Source organism: Salmo salar, chromosome ssa26 (genome assembly GCF_905237065.1).
Source record: "Salmo salar chromosome ssa26, Ssal_v3.1, whole genome shotgun sequence".
NCBI lineage: Eukaryota > Metazoa > Chordata > Actinopteri > Salmoniformes > Salmonidae > Salmo > Salmo salar.
The window spans coordinates 2,229,228-2,253,553 of NC_059467.1; the positions used below are offsets into that span (position 1 = coordinate 2,229,228).

The 24,326-nt window shown below is 41.7% G+C and overlaps 1 protein-coding gene across 1 annotated transcript in view; it reads left to right on the forward strand.

Annotated features, from left to right (window-relative positions):
• The first annotated feature begins 6,008 nt into the window (after positions 1-6,008).
• Positions 6,009-24,326, forward strand: part of LOC106587020 (dematin) — a 94,337-nt gene continuing 76,019 nt past the window's right edge. Inside the window, 1 exon segment of the mRNA XM_045709043.1 lies at positions 6,009-6,225. The gene's annotated coding sequence lies outside the window, so the exon portion shown is untranslated.

A 24,326-nucleotide genomic window follows, 5' to 3' on the forward strand; every position in this document is an offset into this window, starting at 1 on the left:
TCTGGCCTGCTCGCCTCCCTACCTCTGAGGAAGCACAGTTCCCGCTCAGCCCAGTCAAAACTGTTCGCTGCTCTGGCACCCCAATGGTGGAACAAGCTCCCTCACGACGCTAGGACAGCGGAGTCAATCACCACCTTCCGGAGACACCTGAAACCCCACCTCTTTAAGGAATACCTGGGATAGGATAAAGTAATCCTTCTAACCCCCCCTTAAAAGATTTAGATGCACTATTGTAAAGTGGTTGTTCCACTGGATATTATAAGGTGAATGCACCAATTTGTAAGTCGCTCTGGATAAGAGCGTCTGCTAAATGACTTAAATGTAAATGTAATTGTGGAGCTGGTCTGAGTCTGTTTGGATCAGTCATGGCCAGTTCGTACTATCACGACTCAGGATATGACCCATATGCAGACACAGCAGGCGGATAGTACAGTTCTCAGGCAGAGGTTCGTTAACAGGTCAGAGTCAGGCAGGTACAGGACGGCAGGCAGGCTCGGGGTCAGGTTAGGCAGATGTTCGTAATCAGGTCAGAGTCAGGCAGGTACAGGGCAGCAGGCAGGCTCGGGGTCAGGGCAGGCAGAATGGTCAGAACCGGGAAAACTAGGAAACAATCACTTGAGAAACAGGAAAACAGGAAAGCACGCTGGTAAAACCTGACAAGACAAATTGGCAATAGACAAACAGAGAACACAGGTATAAATACTCAGGGGATAATGGGGAAGATGGGTGACACCTGGAGGGGAGTGGAGACAAGCACAACGACAGGTGAAACCGATCAGGGTGTGACAGAAGCTAGAAACCACAAGTGTCTATCCAGATAATGAAAAGGCACCCACAAAAGAAAATTCAAGGAACTTATGTTATTTGCGGTGTGCATGGTCATGAGCAAAGTCATTATAGACTATCATTTCACTTCCCTTGTGAGAACCATGAGCACGAGCTGACTTGGCTTTGCTGTGCCAAAGCCTGCCAAAAGCCTACCTAACAACGGTTGCACCGTGTCCATTACAATGTAGAAAAATACACATCAGCTATCTTTCAATAGTTATTTTCACTGAACAAAAATAGAAATGCAACCTGCAACAATTTCAAAGGTATTACTGAATTACAGTTCATATAAGCAAATCAGTCAATTAAAATAAATGAATTATGCCCTAATCTATGGATTTCACATGAATGGGAATACAGATATGCATCTTCGGTCACAGATACCTTACAAAAGGGTATCAGAAAACCAGTGTGACCATCTGGTGTGACCATCTCCTTTGCAGAGAGTTGATCAGGGTGTTGATTGTGGCCTGTTGAATGTTGTACCACTCCTCTTCAATGGCTGTGCAAAGTTGCTGGATATTGTCGGGAGCTGGAACACACTGTTGTACATGTTGATCCAGAGCATCCCAAACATGCTCAATGGGTGATATGTCTGATGAGTATGCCGGCCATAGAAGAACATTATCAGCTTAGAGGAATTGTGTACAGATCCTTGCGACATGGGGCTGTGCATTATTATGCTGAAATATGAGGTGATGGAATGGATGAATGGCACGACAATGGGCCTCAGGATCTCATCACGGTATCTCTGTGCATTCAAATTGATAAAATGCAAATGAGTTTGTTGTCTGTAGCTTATTCCTGCCAGCGGCCATCGAAGGTGAGCATTTGCCCACTGAAGTCTGTTACGACTTCGAATTGCAGTCAGGTCAAGACCCTGGTGAGGACGACGAGCCTAGACATGAGCTACCCTGAGAATGTTTGTGCAGAAATTCTTCGGTTCTGCAAACCCACAGTTTCATCAACTGTCCGGGTGGCTGGTCTCAGACGATCCCTCAGGTGAAGAAGCCGGATGTGGAGGTCCTGGGCTGGCGCTGTTACATGTGGTTTCCGGTTGTGAGATCGGTTGGACGTACTGCCAAATTCTGTAAAATGATGTTGGAGGTGGTTTATGGTAGAGAAATGAACATTCCATTTTCTGGCAACAGCTCTGGTGGAAATTCCTGCAGTCAGCATGCCAATTGCACGCTCCTTCAAAACAAATCTGTGGCATTGTGTTGTGTGACAACTGCACATTTTAGAGTGGCCTTTTATTGTCCCCAGCACAACATGCACCTGTGGAATGACCATGCTGTTTAATCAGCTTCTTGATATGCCACAGCTGTCAGGTGGATGGATTATCTTGGCAAAGGAGAAATGCTCACTAACAGGGATGTAAACTAATTTGTGCACAACATTTGAGAGAATTAAGCTTTTTTGTGCTCATGAACATTTTCTGGGATCTTTTATTTCAGCTCATGAAAGATGGGACCAACACTACATGTTGCGTTTATATTTTTGTTAAGTATATATTACCGGAGTTTCATCTTATTGTTTCTATGTCGGATTCGTAGCCACAATATATGGAAGCTGCCAAAATCTTGGTGATTAGATGGCGAAGTCAAAGATAGGCCAGTGGTTTCCATCTGTGGCGAAGTTTTCAGCAAATCAATGCTTATGAGAAATATAGCTCCACAAACAGACATAGCTGGCTAAGCTTTTGATATGGTGTAGTAAAAAAAAAACAGCAACAACAGATAACATTAGCTAGCTAGATAAAGTGTCTTCAGAAAGTATTCACACCCCTATCCACATATTGTTGTGTTACTAAGTGGGATTAAAATGGATTTAATTGTAATTTGTCAATTATCTACACAAAATACTATAAAAGTGGAAGAAAAATTCTATCATTTGAAAAAATACATGTGCAAAATACACAAATATTCTTGATTACATAAGTATTCAACCACCTGAGTCAATACATGTTAGAATTACCGTTGGCAGCGATTACAGCTGTGAGTCTTTCTAGGTAAATCTCTAAGAGCTCTCTACACCTGGAATGTGCAACATTTGTCCATTATTATTATTTTGAATTTTTCAAGCGCTGTCAAATTGGTTGTTGATCATTGCTAGACAACCATTTTCAGGTCTTGCCATAGATTTTCAAGCAGATTTAAGTCAAACTGTAACTCAGCCACTCAGGAACATTCACTGTCTTCTTGGTAAGCAACTTCAGTGTAGATTTAACTTTGTGTTTTAGGTTATTGTCCTGCTGAAAGGTCAATTAATCTCCCAGTGTCTGGTGGTAAGTAGACAGGACCAGGTTTTCCTCTAGGATTTTGCTTTTGTTTAGCGCCATTCCATTTATTTTTTATCCAAATTCCCCAGTCCTTAATGATTACAAGCATACCCAAAACATGATGCAGCCACCACTATGCTTGAAAATATGGAGAGTGGTACTCAGTAATGTGTTGTGTTGGATTTGGCCCAAACATAGCCCTTTGTATTCAGGAGAAAAACTGAATTGCTTTGCCACATTTTTTGCACTATTGCTTTAGTGCTTTGTTGCAAACAGGATGCATGCTTTGTAATATTTTTATTCTGTACAGGCGTCCTTCTTTTAACTCTGTCCATTATGTCAGTATTGTGGCGTAACTACAACGTTCTTGATCCATCAGTTTTTTCTATTTTTTTTAATTTAACTAAGCAAGTCAGTTAAGAACAAATTCCTAGACAGCTGCGCCACTCGGGTGCCCAAAACCAGCCATTAAAACCTCATGGTGAAATTCCTGAGCAGTTTCCTTCCTCTGGAAACTGAGTTATGTTGGAAGCCTGTATCTTTGTAGTGACTGGGTGTATTGATACACCATCCAAAGTGTTGTATCCAACTACCAATAGTTGCCCTTCTTTGCAAGGTATTCAAAAACCTCCCTTGTCTTTGTGGTTGAATCTGAATTTAAAATGTACTGCTCGACTGAGGGACTTTACAGATAATATGTGTGGGGTACAGAGCTGAAGCGGTCATTATAAAACCATGTTAAACATCATTTTTGCACTCAGAGTGAGTCCATACAACTTGTTATATGATTTGTTAAGCAAATATTTACTCCTGAACTTATTTATGCTTGCCACAAGAAAGGGGTTGAACACTTACTGACTCAAAACATTTCATCTTTTCATTATTAATTTGTACAAATTTCAAAAAACATAATTCCACCATGACATTATGGGGTATAGTATGTAGGCCAGTGGCAAAAAAAATCTCAATTTCATCCATTTTAAATTCAGGCTGTAACACAACAAAATGTGGAAAAAGTCAAGGGGTGTGAATACTTTCTGAAGGCGCTGTAACATTAGCAAGATACTGTAGCTACAGCATTCTGTCAGTGCCCTCTTTATTGATGTTTATCAACTCCACGTGGAAATTCCCACACCCAATTCATGAATATGTATAAGTAGCCTTTCGTCATGGTGGTGCAGCGGTCCAAAGCACGCTAACTCAGAGCTAGAGGTGTCACTACAGACCCTGGTTCGATTCTGGGCTGTATCACAACCGGCCGTGATCAGGAGTCCCATAGGGCGGCGCACAATTGGCTCAGCGCTGTTCGGGTTAGGGGAGGGTTTGGCCGGGATAGGCTGTCTTTGTAAATAAGAATTTGTTATTAACGGACTTGCCTAGTTAAATTAAGAAAAAATCAATCAATGGACTAGGACAAGAATATTACGTGCCCCCAGACGAATTGTAGTTGACAATGCAAAGACTGTTAACCTACAGAACTTGAGACAAACAAATGGTTGGCCAAGCCCTCGTCACACCTAAAACTTGTTTATTCATCAAAACCCAGCCCGTCTGTGCCACCGCTAGCTATTTCTGACACACCCCTGACCTATAGCACTACCACCAGCACTTAGATTTACCATTGCGTTAGGTTTGTTAAAATAGAACCCTGGATGTTTTTGTTTTACTGTTGTTAATACTCGTTACTAAAGCCTATACTATTTAATAAACGGTAGTATCAATCCACAATGGAAGAGGATGAGAATATTCATGACCCCAGCCGAATTGGAGTTGATGACAATGCAAAGACTGTCAATAACTTACAGAATTTGAAAGAAACACATGCAGTATTAAGCCATGGAATGCATTTATTGGCCAGTGAGGGGCCAAGCCCTCCTCACACCTACAACTTGTTTATTCATCAAAACCCAGCTCATTTTTCACCACTGCCAGCTATTGCACTCCTAATTCCGTCTGTGCAAATAGCACAAATATTTCTGATACACCTCCAGACCTATTGCGTTTGCGTTTGTTAAAATTTAGCCCGTCTTTCAAAATTATATTCAAAAAAAGTGTGTAAATGAAATAGTAGCATACAGCTACATTTCTACAGTTTAAGATGAAACACATAAAAACAGGTGTTTCCACACATCTGACTTAATTTAATAAAATATAGCCTAACCTTTGATTTAAAAGAAAATAACGTTAAATACCGTAATGATGACAAAAGTGCATAGATCTTATTATTATTATTTTTTAAATCTATAAGGACCTTTTGCCAAAGCAATTGTTGTGAACTAACAAAGTAATGTTGACCTCATGGACATATAGCTGAGCATTACATAAATCTCATTGGGTGGCAGGTAGCTTAGTGGTTAAAGCTTTGGGCCAGTAACTGAAAGGTTGCTAGTTTGAATCCCTGAGCTGACAAGGTGAAAAACGTGTTGATCTGCCCTTGACCAAGGCACTTAACCCTAATTATTCCAGGATTGTTGTCAGTAATGGCTAATACCTAGCCTTGACCCCAGTCTTTCAGGGGTTGTTGTGACATGAAAAATTACATTTCCATCTCACATTTGTCCATTCAGTGAAACAGGACAAATATAAGAACCTCCTATTTGATAGAAATCAAGTGTTAATATCATTAGATTATTTTGCTTCGGTTTTTACCTTTTTGTTAATGGTGTTGGCCCTGTGGCCCACAGTGTAATGTGGCAAGATGCAGTGTTGAGGATAAGCTGTTACATGTTGAAATTATTTTGCAGTTGCCATTTCGACATTTATTTGTGACTATCGGCCGATATTTCAAGCACGCGCCATATGCCAATAGAATAGTGCGATGTCATGTTCAGACTACAGCTACAGCAAATCCCCCCGTTACTGAAAGTGGATTGGACCAGCGGCGCGAGGGGGGAGCAACGAAAAACTAGCTTGCTATCAGTCACAGCAGCCTCAGCTTGTCCCCGCTGCCAGGCATAGCTGCTGGACACATAGTGTTAGATGAAACTACTGCGTCGAGAACTTTCAATTTTTTTTTGTAGCTTTTTGGTAATACAATTTAATGAAAAGGGAATACACTTGTCTGCTTTAATAAACTGTGGAAGGAATCTGATCATCTGGAAGAGGACAATTTTCAGGTGCGAGAGCGCTTTTTATGTTTTGTGTCCATATCAAATGTGTCTATCATTCATAGCCAGTATAGTCTGTCATATTATTTTGTAGGAAAATGACATTACATTTAGCTCAGAATTCTCATTCTGACATTGGGTGCGGATTGTGGTACCCAGTTTCGGATTAATGGGATACTGCTGCTTGTCATACAGGTCGCCGAGGCGCAAATCACGCAGACATGTTACAATAGCCTACTATAGGAGATGCAACAATTTATAGGTATAATTCATTCATTTTACATCACTCATGTTACCATTTTTTTTACCTAATAAATAGCCAATGGTAAGCCGATGTAAAGTCGTGAATCGTCGATGTATTGTTGTGCATGGGGATGGATGGATTATGCGAGACATTTTCTATGCTTTTACATAACAAGAAAAGCGATGGAGAGATTGGTACAGGTCCCGTTCAATGGTTAGCCAGGCTCTTGAAATAATGTTATGAAGCAACTAGAAAGCTTCAGTTTTTAACCGAGCTTTCATCCCGGGCCATGCCTTCTTGCTCTGAATCATTCAATTGCTTTTTTATAAAAGCAAATAGCTGATTTGAAATGTGTGCATTATTTTATACACTACATGACCAAAAGTATGTTGACACCTGCTCAACGAACATCTCAGTCCAAAATCATGGGCATTAATATGGAGTTGGTCCCCCCTTTGCTGCTGTAACAGCCTCCACTCTACTGGGAAGGCTTCCCACTAGATGTTGTAATATTGCTTCAGGGACTTGCTTCCATTCAGCCACAAGAGAATTCGTGAGGTCAGGCACTGATGTTGGGCCATTTGGCCTGGCTCGCATTCGGCATTCCAAATCATCCCAAAGGTGCTTGATGGAGTTGAGATCAGAGCTCTGTGCAGGCTACCATTTCGCGGCTGAACCATTGTTGCTCCTAGACGTTTACACTTCACAATAACAGAACTTACAGTTGACCGGAGCAGCTCTAGCAGGGGAAAAAATTGATGAACTGAATTGTTGGAAAGGTGGCATCTTATGACCGTGCCATGTTGAAAGTCACTGAGCTCTTCAGTAAGGCCATTCTACTGCCAATGTTTGTCTATGGAGATTGCATGGCAGTGTCCTCGATTTTATACACCTGTCAGCAACTGGTGTGGTTGAAATAGCCGAATCCAATGCACTATATATACAAAGGTATGTGGACACCCCTTCAAATTAGTGGATTCAGCTATTTCAGCCACACCCGTTGCATACCGGTAGTTACTTTGTATTTGATTCATTGTTGTATATTGTATTGCACTTATTTCAGAGCAGTTTCAGTTCCATAACATGTTAGATGTGTTTTATTTCATGGCTCTGCTCCAAAATCGTCTCTCTATAGAGGCCTAGAGATAGTTCTGAGTGATTAACCAACATTTAGTTTTTACTTTTTCCGTTATTAAACAACTAATTGACCGCTTTTTCTAGCCCAGCTAGCTAGCTATCCTCTCCCAGGTTTGGCACATCTTAAGTCCCTCACTGCAAATGATATTGAATAGTGTTTTATGCATAGTTTACACAATCTTCTTTATTATTCTTGGTATTAACATGCAGTTAGCTTAATATCCTTGTTTTCTGTTAGTCAAAGTTATCCAAAAAGCTAGCTAACACAGTACGATCCGATGCCCATGTCAAAACTACTGTAATGTTTAACACAGCTAGAACTTGCTCACTGAATGAACACAAAAACATGTGCAAGTGGGTTTTTGACTGAGCTATACAGATTTATTTAATTCTAGCTAACTGCTTTGTTATTGTGGATATAGTGCATTTAACAGTAGATCTGATGCCCCTGCCCATGTGAAAATCACTGTAATGTAGCATACAGCTGAATGAGCTCAAAAAAGTATGCAAGTGTATTTTTGACCGGACTATATAGGCTTGTTAACATGATTGAGTATTTTATTATTGTTCCCTCTCAAATTGGTAGTATTAGCTTTTAGTTTGTTCACTTCTTGATTAGTCTTTATCAAAAAGCCATGAGAAAAGTAGGCGCACGGACGCATTCCCATTACGTTGTTTCAATATGGCTGCGGCCACATCTATCTAAGCTGGTACTAGGCACTCAGAAATGTCTAATATTATGTTCTAAAGGTATTTCATAATGTCACGTTCAACAAGGTTACCTAGCATCGACATGTAAAACAATGTTATAGGTTGATTTGAGTGTTTCAGTTCCACTTTAAACTATCATTAACACACTCATCCCATATAGTAGCTATGAATAATGTACAGTATGTTTAGCTCAAGTTTCACAGAAAAGTCCTGCTTGCTAGCAGCCCCCTCCATCATAGAGATTTGTCTGGTTATGTACTGTATACTGTAGGCTAAATCCATTGGGACAGTCACATAGTCGATGCCTCAAGCTCAGATATGAAATATGTGACTCGATTCAGGAAACTAGGCGTATGTCGCAAGCCACGACTTCACAGCAGAGCTGTTTGAACGTAAAACATATTTTTTGATTTGGCAGAAATGCCTTCTCGAACATGTGAACTTTCATGTGCCTTAATATCAAAGTTGTATGCCATCTGTAAATACAAATTAAAATGGTTAAATTACGAGCCTAGTTGGTTTAGCCACAGAAAAAGGGGGTCAACCTTCCCGCTAGCCATGATTGGCTGAGATAATGAGTGGGCTGGACATGCCGAGAGATGAGTTTGGATTGGTCTACCATATAGCATGCGTCTGTCTATTGGAGATGGTCAGTATGTTTAGGTAATCGTGTCGAACGTGGGAAAAAAATGTATAGTGTAGTAAAACTACATAAACCTAATGTCAAGTTAACGTGTACTGTTAGCTAGCTAATGCTAGCTGGCTGGGTCGCAGCTAACGTTATGTGTATGATCTTATTCTTAGTATCTTAGACACATTTGCTTGAATAGTTATAGCCATAGAACCTGGTTGGTTAGCTCCCTGCATTCATGCAAGGTAGTAACGTAATGAGTTGTGATTATGGTCCATTGTTTACCTAGCTAGATACATATCTTAACAATAGACTCCACTCTAATTTTGACAAAGTATTTTCATTTCAAGTTAAAGTTTACTGTTATCTAGCTAGCTAACGTCAGCTGGCTGGCTTCCTAACTAACGTTACGTCATGTGTTGGGATTCATTTTTTACCTAGCTAGCTATCTAGCTAAATTTCTTAACAAAAGACTCTCGTCTTAGTGTGCCAGAGCGCAGAATAACTGATGCCTTTTTGAAAGCTCAACACCCGTTGAATATGTCCGGTGTCAGTAAACGTCAGCAACAAAGCGTAATTAAATTGTTGCCAGCAGCACAGTTGCAGTCACCAACGCTCTGGATAACATGAAAAAAGCCTAACCAGCTCTGCAAGGGTGAGTAAAATGGTCAGAGTGGGGTGTTCTCTCATTATGTGTCAGGAAGTAGCTTGCCAATGTTAGCCAGTTAGCTTAGGTGCTTGACTGTAGTTGTGACGTCAGAGCTTTCGGAACAAAAACCACAGATAGGGCGAGTAATGTTCAGTGAGCTGTTCTCTCTCTCTCTTAGATGTCTAGAAGTAGCTGGCAAGATAGTACAGAGCGGTTGGATCAACCCAAAAAGAGATGGGTGGGGCTAAGGCTTAAGATGGTGTGAACAATGCTGAATGGGTGTAGACAAGAAGGGCTCTCCAAAAGTAGTACATTGAACGACGGTTTTCTCAAAAGTGAGTTTAATGTTAACCTGTTGGGGGTAGGGGGCAGTATTTGCACGGCCGGATAAAAACGTACCCGATTTAATCTGGTTATTACTACTGCCCAGAAACGAGAATATGCATATAATTATTGGCTTTGGATAGAAAACACCCCAAAGTTTCTAAAACTGTTTGAATGGTGTCTGTGAGTATAACAGAACTCATATGGCAGGCAAAAACCCGAGAAGATTCTGTACAGGAAGTGCCCTCTCTGACCATTCCTTGAGCTTCTTGACTCTGTTTATTGAAAACTGAGGATCTTTGCTGTAACGTGACACTTCCTACGGCTCCCATAGGCTCTCAGAAGGCGGGAAAAAGCTGAATGATGTAATTCCAGCCACTGGCTGAAAAACATTAGCGCTTTTGGTAAGTGCTCTATCAGAGGACAATGGGACGGAGGCGCGTGCACGAGTCGACCCCATGTTTTTATTTTCTCTCTCTTTGAACCTAAACACGCTTTCCCGGTCGGAATATTATCGCTTTTTTATGAGAAAAATGGCATAAAAATTGATTTTAAACAGCGGTTGACATGCTTCGAAGTACGGTAATGGAATATTTAGAATGTTTTTGTCACGAAATGCGTCGTGCGCGTCACCCTTCTTTACCATTCCGATAGTGTCTTGAACGCACGAACAAAACAGAGGATATTTGAACATAACTATGGATTATTTTGAACCAAACCAACATTTGTTATTGAAGTAGAAGTCCTGGGAGTGCATTCTGACGAAGAACAGCAAAGGTAATAACATTTTTCTTATAGTAAATCTGACTTTGGTGAGGGCTAAACTTGGTGGGTGTCTAAATAGCTAGCCCTGTGATGCCGGGCTATCTACTTAGAATATTGCAAAATGTGCTTTCACCGAAAAGCTATTTCTAAATTGGACATAGCGAGTGCATAGAGGAGTTCTGTATCTATAATTCTTAAAATAATTGTTATGTTTTTTGTGAACGTTTATCGTGAGTAATTTAGTAAATTCACCGGAAGTATGCTAGTTCTGAACATCACATGCTAATGTAAAAAGCAGTTTTTTTTATATAAATATGAACTTGATTGACCAAAACATGCATGTATTGTATAACATAATGTCCTAGGGTTGTCATCTGATGAAGATCATCAAAGGTTAGTGCTGCATTTATCTGTGGTTTGGGTTTATGTGACATTATATGCTAGCTTGAAAAATGGGTGTCTGATTATTTCTGGCTGGGTACTCTGCTGACATAATCTAATGTTTTGCTTTCGTTGTAAAGCCTTTTTGAAATCGGACAGTGTGGTTAGATTAACGAGAGTCTTGTCTTTAAAATGGTGTAAAATAGTCATATGTTTGAGAAATTGAAGTAATAGCATTTCTAAGGTATTTGAATAACGCGCCACGGGATTCCACTGGCTGTTACGTAGGTGGGACGAAATCGTCCCACTGGCCCTAGAGAAGTTCATCAACTTTCAAAGCAGAATTTGCACCGGAGAAGAAGGCAGACGTTTTACGTGTCCCCAACCAATTGTGTTTTTTTGTTTGTTTATTTGCGTTGTTTGTAACAATTTTTTTAACTTATTTTGTACATAATGTTGCCGCTACTGTCTCTTATGACCGAAAATAACTTCTGGACATCAGGACTGCGATTACTCACCACGGACTGGCAGAATCCTTTTTTTCCCTTTAACAAGTCTGACGAATTCGTAGGCGATCGAATAAACCCCCACTTCCTTCTATTCTGCTAGCAAACGTGCAATCTTTGGAGAAGAAAATCGATGACCTACCAATGGGACATTCAAAACTGTAATATCTTATGCTTCACGGAGTCGTGGCTGAACGACGACACTGGTTTTACTCAGTACCGGCAGGATAGAACAGGGGCATCTGGTAAGACAAAGGGCGGTGGACTATGTATTTTTGTAAATGACAGCTGGTGCACGATATCTAAGGAAGTCTCGAGCTATTGCTCGTCTGAGGTAGAGTATCTCATGATATCTACCTAGAGAGTTTTCATCTGTATTTTTCATAGCTGTTTACACAGACTGAGGCTGGCACTAAGACCAGATTGAATGAGCTGTATTCCGCCATAAGCAAACAAGAAAACGCTCATCCAGAGGCGGCGCTCCTAGTAGCTGGGGACTTTAATGCAGGGAAACTTAAATCCGTTTTACCACAGACTGGAATATGTTCCGTGATTCCTCCGATGGCATTGAGGAGTACACCACATTAGTCATTGGCTTCATCAATAAGTGCATCAATGACGTCGCCCCCACAGTGACCATACGTACATACCCCAACCAGAAGCCATGGATTACGAGCCTAGTTGGTTTAGCCACAGAAAAAGGGGGTGAACCTCCGATGAACCATCAAACAGGCAAAGCATCAATACAGGACTAAGATCGAATCGTACTACACCGGCTCTGACGCTCGTCGGATGTGGCAGGGCTTGCAAACCATTACAGACTACAAATGGAAGCACAGCCGAGAGCTGCCCAGTGACACGAGCCTACCAGACGAGGTAAACGACTTCTATGCTCGCTTCGAGGCAAATAACACTGAAACATGCATGAGAGCACCAGCTGTTCTGGAAGACTGTGTGAACACGCTTTCCGCAGCCGATGTGAGTAAGACCTTAATACAGGTCAACATTCACAAGGCCGCAGGGCCAGACAGATTACCAGGACGTGTACTGTGAGCATGCGCTGACCAACTGGCAAGTGTCTTCACTGACATTTTCAACCTCTCCCTGTCTGAGTCTGTAATACCAACATGTTTTAAGCAGACCACCACAGTGCCTGTGCCCAAAAACACTAAGGTAACCTGCCTGAATGACTTCTGACCCGAAGCACACACATCTGTAGCCATGGCTCGTATCAACAACATTATCCCAGAAACCCTAGACCCACTCCAATTTGCATACCACTCCAACAGATCCACAGATGATGCAATCTCTATTGCACTCCACACTGCCCTTTCCCACCTGGACAAAAGGAACACCTATGTGAGAATGCTATTCATTGACTATAGCTCAGCGTTCAACACCATAGTGCCCTCAAAGCTCATTACTAAGCTAAGGACCCTGGGAATAAACACCACCCTCTGCAAATGGATTCTGGACTTCCTGACGGGCCACCCCCAGGTGGTAAGGGTAGGTAACAACACATCCGCCACACTGATCCTCAACACTGCGGCCCCACAAGGGTGCGTGCTCAGCCCCCTCCTGTACTCCTTGTTCACTCATGACTGCGTGGCCAAGCACACCTCCAACTCAATCATCAAGTTTGCAGACAACACAACAGTAGTAGGCATGATTACCAACAACAACGAGACAGCCTACAGGGAGGAGGTGAGTGCTCTGAGTGTGGTGCCAGGAAAATATCCTCTCACTCAATGTCAACAAAACAAAGGAGATGATCGTGGACTTCAGGAAACAGCAGAGGGAGCACCCCCAGATGCACAATTGAGAGCATCCTGTCGGGCTGTATCACTGCCTGGTATGGCAACTGCACCACCCATAACCGCAGGGCTCTCCAGAGGGTGGTGCGGTCTGCACAACACATCACCGGGGGAAAACTACCTGCATTCCAAGACGCCTACAACAGCTGATGTCACAGGAAGGCCAAAAAGATCATCAAGGACAACAACTGTATCTTAGTCTATGCTGCTCTGACATTGCTCATGCATAAATTTTGTAAATTGAAAAATTATGTGACTAAACCATAGACATTAAAACAAGCAGATAGTGATAGCGCTGACGTCATCCGTGTATTCCTATGGAATACTCCCAATTTGAAGTGCGCCGTATTGCTGAATAGGGCTGAATGTTCCCAAAAACATCATTAGGATCATGGTAAAAGTGTCCATAACTAGCAAAGGACATGGTCGATGTAGTGGTTTTCATTCTGCCCGAGAGAGTCAACCTGAATGTCAATGGCATTAGGGCGCAAGCCTCCTCGTAGCCTGCCGGCCCGTGATTGGTCTGTGTCAGCATGTGGTCCAATGTGACGACAAATGTAGTAATCAGAATGGATCACAAGTTCATTAAATATCTTGATTTGTTGCAAACCTTAAAATAATGAATGCATAAGAGCCATCATATTCATGCAAAAAGTCCTAATAATGGAATAAAAGCATGATGATTTAGAATTTTGTAAAGTTAGTGTGGGAGAGGTGAAAAATTATTGCTGTCCATCAATAATGAGAAACCACCTGGTATTGACAAACTAGATGGAAAGCTATTAGGGACGGTAGCAGGCTATATTAACACCCCTATTTGCCACATCTTTAATCTGAGCCTGGAGAAAAGTGTTTGTCCACAGACCTGGAGGGAAGGTAATGTCATTGCACACCCAAAAATGGTAAAGCTACCTTTGCTGTCTCTAACTGCCGATCAATAAGCTTGCTGCCAGTTCTTAGCAAACTTATGGAAAAGATTGTGTTTGACCAGATACAATGCTATTTCTCTGTGAACAATTCAACAACTGACATTCAGCACGCTTATAGGGAAGAACACTCAATATGTCCTGTGCTGTCATAAATGACTAATCCTTGGCTGAAATAAATTGATAAGAAGATTGCGGGAGATGTATTGTTATATTTCACTGCAGCCTTCGATGTTATTGACAATAATTTGTTATAGAAAAATGTATGTGTTATAGCTTTACATCATCTCATATCATGGATAGAGAGCTATCTATCACCAGGGGTTTCATTAATGAAAGCTTCTCTAATGTAAAACATGTAAAGTGTGGTATTCCACAATGGAGCTGGATGGGCCATTTACTGTTTTCTATATTTACTAATGATCTACCGTTAGCATTAAACAAAGCCTGTGTGTCTATGTACGCAGATGATTCAACACTATACATGTCAGCACCCACAGTGGGTTAAGTGAATGCTCCCACCACTGTCTCTCCAAAGTATCTTTGACCGGTGTTTTGGCTTACTGCCCCGCATACTGCTTGTATCCACAGCAGTAATTTGCGAGTTGATAATCTCCTGCTTGTTTAGTAAAGTGCAGCCAGGATCCATACAGTGAGCAAGTTCTCCTGTTTCACTCTGTTTATCGTACTGGTGCATGTGTGATCAAGTGTGTGTTGCTTGTGTGTGTTTGCCATTTCACTGGCAGAGCTTGTTTTCGGGAGACGGGTGTGGGTTGTGTTTGCGAACTAATTTTAGCTTACAACAAGCTTGTAGCATGGCTAATACTACACAGAAAAACACTGTAAAGCTCAATGTGGAAGAGAAATACGTATCAAGCACTACACTCCATGAACTATTGGATCAATAATAGATCTGCAGGAAAATTACTTGAAGTCCTTCCTGCAACTCTGTATGGATTCTACCAACAAAACAGTTGGTGATCTGTTTAAGGATGTAATGGAATTTACACAGTTTGGAATTTACGCAGGTGGAGGGGGAGGAGCTAAAGGGCGCGAATGTCATGAGCCAGACCGCACTCAAAACCATGTCTGAGGATTTTGCAATTTTACAAACAACAAAAGGAGACCACCTCGAGGTGAAAAATAGAATTGACTGAAACTTGTCATGACACAGAGGTCAAGGCCAAGAAACTCCTGGCAGATCAACTCAAACTGGACCCTAAACTCATTGAGATGGAGAGGGAGTGCATAGGAATGGTACTTTCTTCCCAGATGGACGGCAAAGATCTATTGTGGTGAAACTGCTCAGGTTTAAAGACGAGGAGGAGATTCTCTGGAGAGCCAAGTTAATTTTTATTTTTTTCTCATTTCACCTATATTTAACCAGGTAGGCCAGTTGAGAATAAGTTCTCATTTACATTTGCGACCTGTCCAAGATAAAGCAGTGCGACAAAAACAACACAGAGTTACACATGTGTTAAACAAATGTACAGTCAATAACACAATAAAAAAATCTGTTTACAGTGTGTGTAAATGAAGTAAGGAGGTAGGGAAATAAACAGGCCAATAGTGGTGAAGTAATTACAATTTAGCAATTTACACTGGAGTGATATATGTGCAGATGAGGATGTGCAGGTAGAAATACTGGTGTGCGAAAGAGCAGAAAAACAATTATGGGGATGAGGTAGGTAGTTGGTTGGATGGGCTGTGTACAGCTGCAGCGATCGGTAAGCTGCCCTGACAGCTGACGCTTAAAGTTAGTGAGGGAGATCTAAGTCTCCAACTTCAGGGATTTTTGCAATTCGTTCTTCTCATTGGCAGCAGAGATCTGAAAGGAAAGGCGGCCAAACAAGGTGTTGGCTTTGGGGAGGACCAGTGAAATATACCTGCTGGAGCGCATGCTATGGGTGGGTGTTGCTATGGTGAACAGTGAGCTGAGATAAGGCAGAGCTTTACCTAGCAAAGACTTATAGATGACCTGGACTCAGTGGGTTTGGTGACGAATATGTAGCGAGGACCAGCCAACGAGAGCATACAGGTCGCAGTGGTGTGTAGTATATGGGGCTTTGGTGACAAAACGGATGTCACTGTGATAGAATGCATCCAATTTGCTGAGTAGAGTGTTGGAGGCTATTTTGTAAATGACATCGCCGAAGTCATAGATCGGTAGGATAGTCAGTTTTATGAGGGTATGTTTGGCAGCATGAGTGAAGGAGGCTTTGTTGCAAAATAGGAAGCTGATTCTAGATTTCATTTTGGATTGGAGTTGCTTATTGTGAGTCTGGAAGGAGAGTTTCCAGTCTAGCCACACACCTAGGTATTTATAGTTGTCCACATATTCAGAACCATCCAGAGTAGTAATGCTAGTCGGGCGTGCAGGTGCGGGCAGCAATCGGTTGAAGAGCATGCATTTCGTTTTACTAGCATTTAAGAGCAGTTGGAGGCCACGGAAGAAGTGTTGTATGGCGTTGAAGCTCGTTTGGAGGTTTGTTAACCTCTTACATCTAGATGTGCCGCTAGCGGAACGCCTCGCCAATATCCAATGATAGAGCATGGCACGAATTACAAACTCCTCAAAAATCCCAAAACGTCAATTTTTCAAACATATAGTAGTGAACTTGTAGTGAATTCAAGGTTTTTAAACCTCTATGGGCAAGGCGGGACGAATTCGTCCCACCTACGTAACAGCCACCTGAATTCAGTGGCGCGATTTTTGAATCGTTTGAAATACTATTACTTCAATTTCTCAAACATATGACTATTTTACAGCTATTTACAGACAAGACTCTCGTTAATCTAACCACATTGACCGATTTCAAAAAGGCTTTACAGTGAAAGCAAAACATTAGATTATGTCAGGAGAGTACCCTGCCAAAAATAATCACACAGCCATTTTCAAAACAAGCATATATGTCCCAAAAACCCAAACCACAGCTAAATGCAGCACTAACCTTTGATGATCTTCATCAGATGACACTCTTAGGACATTATGTTATACAATACATGCATGTTTTGTTCAATCAAGTTCATATTTATATCAAAAACCAGCTTTTTACATTAGCATGTGACGTTCAGAACTAGCATACCCACCGAAAACTTCCGGTGAATTTACTAAATTACTCACGATAAACGTTCACAAAAAACAACAATTATTTTAAGAATTATAGATACAGAACTCCTTTATGCAACCGCGGTGTCCGATTTTAAAATAGCTTTTCGGTGAAAGCACATTTTGCAATATTCTGAGTAGATAGCCCGGCCATCATGGCTAGCTATTTTGACACCCACCAAGTTTGGCACTCACCAAACTCAGATTTACTATAAGAAAAATTGGATTACCTTTGCTGTTCTTCGTCAGAATGCACTCCCAGGACTTCTACTTCAACACCCAATGTTGTTTTGGTTCCAAATAAATCCATAGTTATATCCAAATAGCTCAGTTTTGTTCTTGCGTTCAAGACACTATACGAAGGGTGACGCGCCGGCACGTATCGTGACAAAAAAATTCAAAATATTCCATTACCGTACTTCGAAGCATGTCAAACACTGTTTAAAATCAATTTTTATGCGATTTTTCTCGTAAAAAAGCGATAATATTCCGACCGGGAGACCTTGTTTTCGTTCAAACACTGAAAATAGAAAATGGAGTCTTCACATGCACGCGCGCAGCCGTGTCATTGTTCTCAGAACGATCACTTTCCAAAAGCCCTACTGTTTTTCGCCCAGGGAGTCATCATTCCCCGTTCTGGCGTCTTCTGAGAGCCTATGGGAACCTTAGAAAATGTCATGTTACAGCAGAGATCCTCTGTTTTCGATAAAGAGGCTATAGAAGGCCAAGAAATGGTCAGAGAGGGCACTTCCTGTATGGAATCTTCTCAGGTTTTGGCCTGCCATATGAGTTCTGTCATACTCTGTCATACAGACACCATTCAAACAGTTTTAGAAACTTTAGGGTGTTTTCTATCCAAATCAAACAATTATATGCATATTCTAGTTTCTGGGCAGGAGTAATAACCAGATTAAATCGGGTACGTTTTTTATCCGGCCGTGAAAATACTGCCCCTATCCTAAACAGGTTAACAGTGTCCAAAAGAAGGGCCAGATGTATACAGAAAGGTGTCATCTGCGTAGAGGTGGATCAAAAGAATCACTTGCAGCAAGAGCGACATCATTGATATATACGGAGCAAAGAGTCGGCCCGAGAATTGAACCCTGTGGTACCCTCATAGAGACTGCCAGAGGTCCGGACAACAGGCCCTCCGATTTGACACACTGAACTCTATCTGAGAAGTAGTTAGAGAACCAGGCGAGGCTGTCATTAGAGAAACCAAGGCTGTTGAGTCTGCCGATAAGAATACGATGATTGCCATAGTCGAAAGCCTTGGCCAGGTTGATGAAGACGGCTGCACAGTACTGTCTTTTATCGATGACGGTTATGATATCATTTAGGACCTTGAGCGTGGCTGAGGTGCACCCATGGCCAGCTCATAAACCCGATTGCATAGTGGAGAAGGTACGGTGGGATTCGAAATGGTCGGTGATCTGTTTGTTCACTTGGCTTTTGAAGACTTTAGAAAAGCAGGGCAGGATGGATATTGGTCTGTAACAGTTTGGGTCTAGTTTTTCTCCCCCTTTGAAGAGGGGGATGACCGTGGCAACTTTCCAATCTTTAAGAATCTCAGACGATACGAAAGAGAGGTTGAACTGACTAGTAATAGGGGTTGCACCAATGGCAGTGGATAATTTTAGGAAGAAAGGGTCCAGATTGTCTAACCCAGCTGATTTGTAGGGATCCAGATTTTGCAGCTCTTTCAGAACATCAGCTGTTTGGATTTGGGTTAAGGAGAAGCGGGGGGGCTTGTGCCAGATGCTACGGGGGGTGCAGGACTGTTTGGCGAGGTTGGGTTAGCCAGGTGGAAAGCATGGCCAGCCATAGAGAAATGCTTATTGTAATTCTCGATTATCGTGGATTTTGTCAGTGGTGACAGTGTTTCCTAGTCTCAGTGCAGTGGACAACTGGGAGAAGGTCCTCCCAAAACTTTTTGAAATTCTGTTTGAAAAAGCTAGCCTTTGTTTTCCTAACTGAATGTGTGTATTGGTTCCTGACTTCCCTGAAAAGTTGCATATCGTGGGGACTATCTTTTGCTAGTGCAGTCCGCCACAAGGTGTTTTTGTGCTGGTCAAGGGCAGTCAAATCTGGAGTGAACCAAGGGCTATATCTGTTCTTAGTTCTACATTTCTTTGAAAGGGAAATGCTAATATACAGTTGAAGTCGGAAGCTTACATACACCTTAGCCAAATTTCTTTCTTTCATCACATTCCCAGTGGGTCAGAAGTTTACTTACATTCAATTACTATTTGGTAGCATTGCCTTTAAATTGTTTAACTTGGGTCAAACGTTTCGGGTAGCCTTCCACAAGCTTCCCACAATAAGTTGGGTGAATTTTGGCCCATTCCTCCTGACAGAGCTGGTGTAACTGAGTCAGGTTTGTAGGCCTCCTTGCTCGCACACGCTTTTTCAGTTCTGCCGACAGATTTTCTATAGGATTGAGATCAGGGCTTTGTGATGGCCACTCCAATACCTTGACTTTGTTGTCCTTACGCCATTTTGCCACAACTTTGGAAGTATGCTTGGGGTCATTGTCCATTTGGAAGACCCATTTGCGACCAAGCTTTAACTTCCTGACTGATGTCTTGAGATGTTGCTTCAATATATCCACATAATTTTCCCTCCTCATGATGCCATCTATTTTGTGAAGTGCACCAGTCCTTCCTGTAGAAAAACACCCCCACAACATGATGCTGCCACCCCCGTGCTTCACGGTTGGGATGGTGTTCTTCGGCTTGCAAGCCTCCCCCTTTTTCCTCAAAACATAACAGTGGTCATTATGGCCAAACAGTCCTATTTTTGTTTCATCAGACCAGAGGACATTTCTCCAAAGAGTACGATCTTTGTCTCCATGTGCAGTTGCAAACCGTAGTCTGGCTTTTTTATGGCGGTTTTGGAGCAGTGGCTTCTTCCTTGCTGAGCGGCCTTTCAGGTTATGTCGATATAGGACTCGTTTTACTGTGGATATAGATATTTTTGTACCTGTTTCCTCCAGCATCTTCACAAGGTTGTTTGCTGTTGTTCTGGGATTGATTTGCACTTTTTGCACCAAAGTACATTCATCTCTAGGAGACAGAACGCATCTCCTTCCTGAGCGGTACGCTGTCTGCGTGGTCCCATGGTGTTTATACTTGCGTACTATTGTTTGTACAGATGAACGTGGTACCTTCAGTCATTTGAAACTTGCTCCCAAGGATGATCCAGACTTGTGGAGGTCTACAATTTGTTTTCTGAGGTCTTGGCTGATTTTTTTTAATTTTCCCATGATGTCAAGCAAAGAGGCACTGAGTTTAAAGGTAGGCCTTGATATACATCCACGGGTACACCTCCAATTGACTCAAATGATGTCAATTAGCCTATCAGAAGCTTCTAAAGCCGTGACATAATTTTCTGGAATTTTCCAAGCTGTTTAAAGGCACAGTCAACTTAGTGTATGTAAACTTCTGACCCACTGGAATTGTGATACAGTGAATTATAAGTGAAATAATCTGTCTGTAAACAATTGTTGGAAAAATGTCTTGTGTCATGCACAAAGTAGATGTCCTAACCGACTTGCCAAAACTATAGTTTGTTAACAAGAAACTTGTGGATTGGTTGAAAAACAAGTTTTAATTACTCCAACCTAAGTGTATGTAAACTTCCGACTTCAACTGTATTTTAGTGCTAAGCACTAACTAGCCTGCCAACAGTAAAGCATCCTGAGACCATTCATGTGTGGGGTTGCTTCTCAGCCAAGGGAGTGGGCTCACTCACAATTTTGCCTAAGAACACAGCCATGAATAAAGAATGGTTCCAACACATCCTCCGAGAGCAACTTCTCTCAACCATCCAGGAACAGTTTGGTGACGAACAATGCCTTTTCCAGCATGATGGAGCACCTTGCCATTAGGCAAAAGTGATTACTAAGTGGCTCGGGGAACAAAACATCAATATTTTGGGTCCATGGCCAGGAAACTCCCAAGACTTTAATCCCATTGAGAACTTGTGGTCAATCCTCAAGAGGCGGGTGGACAAACAAAAACCCACAAATTCTGACAAACTCCAAGCATTGATTATGCAAGAATGGGCTGCCATCAGTCAGGATGTGGCCCAGAAGTTAATTGACAGCATGCCAGGGCGGATTGCAGAGGTCTTGAAAAAGAAGGGTCAACACTGCAAATATTGACTCTTTGCATCAACTTCATGTAATTGTCAATAAAAGCCTTTGACACTTATGAAATGCTTGTAATTATACTTCAGTATTCCATAGTAACATCTGACAAAAATATCTAGACACTGAAGCAGCAAACTTCGTGGAAATTAATATTTGTGTCATTCTTAAAACTTTTGGCCACGACTGTACTGTATATCAATGCAATATATCATGGCGGACTACACTATTAATGGATTGGATGGGTTGAATTATTACAATCAGGTAGGCCAAGTTAACTTTTTACATAATTGCATTACACAATTTGCAATTCCACATGTGGAAACTTTGCTCCTGCAACATGTCAACACCACCTTTTACATGTGAGTAGAATAACACTATTTAACCCCTATAAATTAACTTGCAATTAATTCCACATGTAAAACTGCTAATTTGTTTTTCATATGTGAATGTTTTTCACGTGAACTTTTTATTCCACATGTGAAGGTGAGATTTTAAAATGTGGAGTTTTCTTATATGTAAAACTGAAACGGGGATTTTCATATGTGAAGTGATCTTGCATTTCCACATGTGAAAGTGTCATTTTTACAAGTGGAGTTTTCTAACATGGTAAACCGCAAATGTGTGATTTGTTTTTCACGTGAGGTGAAAACATGCACGTGTACTCTACCTACAGTGCTTTCAGAAAGTATTCACACCCCTTGACTCTTTCCGCATTTTATTGTGTTACTGCCTGAATTTAAAATGGATTAAATTGAGTTGTTTTATTTGTATTTATTATGGATCCCCATTAGCTGCTGCTAAGGTGTCCAGCAAAATTAAGGCAGTTTATACAATTTTAAAAACATTACAATACATTCACAGATTTCACAACACATTGTTTGCCCTCAGGCCCCTACTCCACCACTACCACATATCTACATGTTGGGTCACTGACCTACACACAATACCCCATAATGTCAAAGTGGAATTATGTTTTGAATTTCTTTCTTCTAATTATTAAACATTTAAAGCTGAAGTGTCTTGATACAATAAGTATTCAACCCCTTTCTTATGGCAAGCCTAAATAAGTTGAGGAGTAAAAATGTGCTTACCAAGTCACATAATAATAGTGTTTAACATGATTTTTGAATGATTGCCTCCTCTGTACCCCACACATACGATTATCTGTAGAGTCTCTCAGTCAAGCAGTGACTTTCAAACACAGATTCAGCCACAAAGACCAGGGAGGTTTTCCAATGCCTCAAAAAATAAGGGCACCTATTGGTAGATGGGTAAAAAAAAAGCGGACATTGAATATCCCTTTAAACATGGTGAAGTGATTAATTACACTTTGGATGGTGTCTCAATACACCCAGTTGTTACAAAGATACAGGCGTCCTTCCTAACTCAGTTGCCTGAGAGGAAGGAACCCACTCAGGGATTTCACAATGAGTCCAATGGTGACTTTGAAACAGTTAGAGTTTAATGGCTATGATGGGAGAAAACTGAGCATGGCTCAATAACATTGTAGTTACTCCACAATACTAACCTGTAAATGACAGAGTGAAACGAAGGAAGCATATTCCAAAACATACATCCTGTTTGCACTAAGGCACTAAAGTTAAACTGCCAAAAATCTAGCAAAGAACTGAACTTGGGAGTTTTTTAAGATAAAAAGAAACAGAATACAGCTAAGCACAGGAAAAGTCCTAGAAGAAAACCTGGTTCAGTCTGCTTTCCAACAGACACTGGGAGACAAATTCACCTTTCAGCAGGACAATAACCTAAAGCACAACGCAAAATATACACTGGAGTTGGTAACCAAGATACCATTGAATGTTCCAGAGTGGCCTAGTTACATAAATATTTTGTAAAGGTTTTTTACCCCTTTTTTCTCCCCAATTTTGTGTTATCCAATTGGTAGTTACAGTCTTGTCCCATCGCTGCAACTCCCGTATGGACTCGGGAGAGGCGAAGGTCAAGAGCCTTGTGTCCTCCGAAACACGACCCAGCCAAGCCGCACTGCTTCTTGACACAACGCCCGCTTAAGCCGGAAGCCAGCCTCACCAATGTGTCGGAGGAAACATCGTACACCTGGCGACCGTGTCAGCGTGCATGTGCCCGGCCCGCCACAGGAGTCGCTAGAGTGCGATGGGACAAGGACATCCCGGCCAGCCAAACCCTCCCCTAACCTGGACGACGCTGGGCCAATTGTGCTCCGCCCCATGGGTCTCTGGTCGCGGCCGGCTGTGACAGAGCCTGGACTCAAACCAGGATCTCTAGTGGAACAGCTAGCACTGCGATGCGGTGCCTTAGACCACTGCGCTACTCGGGAGGACCTGGCCTAGTTACAGTTTTGACTTAAATTGGCTTGAAAATCCATGGCAATACTTGAAAATGATCAACAAATATCTTTACAGAGCTTGAAGAATTTAAAAAATAATAATGTGCAATCCAGGTGTGCAAAGCTTTTGGAGATTTACCCAGAAAGAAGCGAGTTTTCACTTAGTCATTATGGGGTATTGTGTGTAAATGGTTGACCCCAAAAAAGTATTTCCTCCATTTTGAATTCAGGCTGTAACACAATAAAAATGTGGAATAAGTGAAGTGGGTATGAATACTTTCTGAAGACTGTAGGTGTGTGCGTGTTGGTGTGTGTGCATGCGTGTGTGCGCACGATTGTCACATTTAAGTATGTTCTCTGTTCTTATTGAGTTTGTCTATCGTTCTGCTGTTACTCAAGAGCCCTACGTCGTTGTGGCTTCATGGAAGCCAGACTAA